Genomic DNA, 3,200 nt, shown 5'->3' with positions numbered 1-3,200 from the left:
CCTACTTCCTGCTTGATTGATCTTGATGAAGTATTACAAGAGTTGATCTACCACGAGATCATAATGGCTAAAACCCTAAAAGTCTAGCCTGTATGATTATGATTGTTGCCTCTACGGACTAAGCCCTCCGGTTTATATAGACACCGGAGGGGACTAGGGTTGTACAAAGTCGGTTACAAAAAAAGAAATCTTCATATCCGGACGCCAAGCTTGCCTTCCACACCAATGAGAGTCCCATCCGAACACGGGTGAGAGTCTTCGGTCTTGTATCTTCACGGCCCAACAGTCCGGCCCATGTCCAATAGGCCGGACGCCCGAGGACCCCTTAGTCCAGGACTCCCTCACCCGTCAAGACACAAGTCAGAGATACCTGGATATAGAAACGAATAACGCCGGCTACAAGTGGGACGTAAATACAAAGCGGACACCAACAATATCCATCGTACTTTCCATAGATTCAAACTAGCGCATTCCATAGATTCAAACTAGCGCATTCAACCACTTATCAAAAGCACAAAAATGGCACGAACCACGGTTCTCATATTTCAAGAAGGTAGAAGACAAGAGGCCCCCATTTCACACCCTAGCCTGGCCCGGCCCAGCCCAATCGACCCATGCAAATACCCGCACAGCTCCAACGCCACACCAGACCCTTTCAAAAAAAGAGAAAACCACACCAGACCAGGCCGGGCAGGGCAGCCCACAGCCCACGCAGCCCACACGAGGGATCCAAATCTAACCAACATCCACCAGAAGATCCGAAAGCGAGCCCGTCGCCCGCATTAATTGACGGCCAGTTTTAAATCATCCACATCCCCAGAGCACCAGGATTTCCCATTCCGACACACACACATACACCCGTCCCCGGCCCCCGGCCGTCGATCTCCGTGATCAGACGGTTGCGATCCGTCCACCGCACCCGCCTTTGCCCGTGGGCTCGGCTCACTTTCCCCCGCCCCACCCCTGAAAAACGCCGCAACCCACCCCACCCATCATCGTCGCCCCTCCCACTCTCTCTCTCCCCTCCCCCTATTTTCCTCCTCGAGCCCCGAGACGCCCAGCCAGAGACAACGGAGCAGGCAGGCAACAACGGACGGGAGGAACCGGGCCAGGCTCCCCCACCCCCCTCCGCTCCTCATCCCACCCTCCCACGCTGCCGATCGGCCGATCGGGAGGAAGGAAGGGGGCCCCTCATTACATAGATATAGAAATGGACAACTTTGGTTACAGTCGTAGAGCAAATACAAAGAAGATACCAACGATATTCATCCTACTTATCCCTAAACTTAAACTAGTGCATTCAATCACTTCTCAAAAAGGAAAAAGAAATGGCGGAGAACACATCTATCTCTTTATTCAAATAAAAGAAGACAAGCGCCCCTCATTACATACCTTTACCCGGCCTAACCCAGTCCAACATCCTCACAACAGCCCATGCCCAACTAGGGATCCAAATATAACCACCATTTAGTGGTAGAATTGAAAAAAAAATACTTCTAGTTATTCCGAAAACACCAATTTTGAATTCATATTGTCCTCTATTAGTGGGGATGAACAACATGCTTGGTAATACATGTCCACGTATAATCGATACATGCATGACAAAAGCAGAAACCAATCAAACATGAACATGCATTGGCTTTACCTTGATGGTATTGATCACAACACAAGTTGGATCACCTCGGATATAGAACCAATTAATGAACATGAGCATGCATGTGTAGCCATAATTCTCCTCATGAAAAGTGTCAACCTTGGGAATCTGCATGCTCGATAGTATATGATCACGCACAATCAATATATGCATGTCAAAGGCGAAAACCTACGGAAATGCGCTTTCCCTACCTTGTCGGTACACATCAGAACACAAGTCGAGATACCTGGATATGGAAATGGATAACCCCGGCCACAAATGGGACGTAAATCCAAAGTAGACACCAACGACATCCATCGTACTTTCCATAGATTCAAAGTAGCAGATTCAATCGCTTATCAAAAACAAAAACGACGCCAACCACCATTCTCTTATTCAGAAAGGAGAAGACAAGGGGCCCATTTCACACCATATCCTGACCCTGCCCAACCCAGCCCAACTCACAGCCCACAACCCACGTTCTCAGAACCGCGCATGCCCAACCAATGACCCAGATACAACCATCATTTAATGATAGAATTGAAAAAAAATACTTTTAGTTATTCCAAAAACACCAATTTTGAAGTCATATTGTCCTCTATTAGCGGGGATGGACAACATGCTTGCCAATACATGTCCACGGATAATCGATACATGCATGCCAAAAGCGGAAATCAACCCGACATGAACACACATTGGCTTTACCTTGAAGGTATTCATCACAACACAAGTTGGATCACCATATATATAGAACCGATTAACGAACACGAGCATGCATATGTAGTCAAATAATCCCCCTCATAAAAGGTGTCGACCTTGGGAGTCAACATTCTCGATGGTACATGATCATGCACAATCAATATATGCATGTCAAAGGCGAAAACCTAATGAAATGCATCTTCCCTACCTCGCCGGCACCCGTCAAGACACAAGTCGGAGATAGCTGGATATAGAAACGAATAACGCAAGCCACAACTGGGACGTAAATACAAAGCAGATACCAACAATATCCATCATACTTTCTATAGATTTAAACCAGCACATTCAACCACTTCCCAAAGCACAAAATGGCGCAAGTCACGGTTCTCATACTATTTACCGCATTGAAGATAGAAGACAAAGAGCCCCCATTTCACACCCTAGCCCGGCCCGCCCCGGCCCAACCCAGGCAAATATCCCACGGCTCCAACGCCACACCACAGCTTCAAAGAAAGGGAACAACACACCAGACCGGGCCGGGCCGGGCGGCCCGCGGCCTGTGCAGCCCAACCAGGGGTCCAAATCTAGCCAGCATCCACGAGAAGATCCGAAAGCGAGCCCGTCGCCAGCATTAATTGATGGCCAGTTTTAAATCACCCACGTCCCCAGCACAGCACCAGGATTTCCCCATTCCGACACACACACCCCTCCCCCCCGGTCCACAGCCCCCAGCCGTCGATCCGCGCGATCGGACGGCCGCGATCCCGCCTCCGCCTCGCTTTCCCCCACCCCACACCGGCCCCCTGAAAAACGCCGCAACCCACCCCCACCCCACCCCACCCATCATCGTCGCCCCTCCCACTCTCTC

This window comes from Triticum aestivum, chromosome 2D (assembly GCF_018294505.1).
Source record: "Triticum aestivum cultivar Chinese Spring chromosome 2D, IWGSC CS RefSeq v2.1, whole genome shotgun sequence".
In the NCBI taxonomy this organism is placed as follows: Eukaryota; Viridiplantae; Streptophyta; class Magnoliopsida; order Poales; family Poaceae; genus Triticum; species Triticum aestivum.
The sequence above is the reverse complement of the archived record's forward strand: the minus strand, read 5'-3'. Positions refer to the sequence as shown.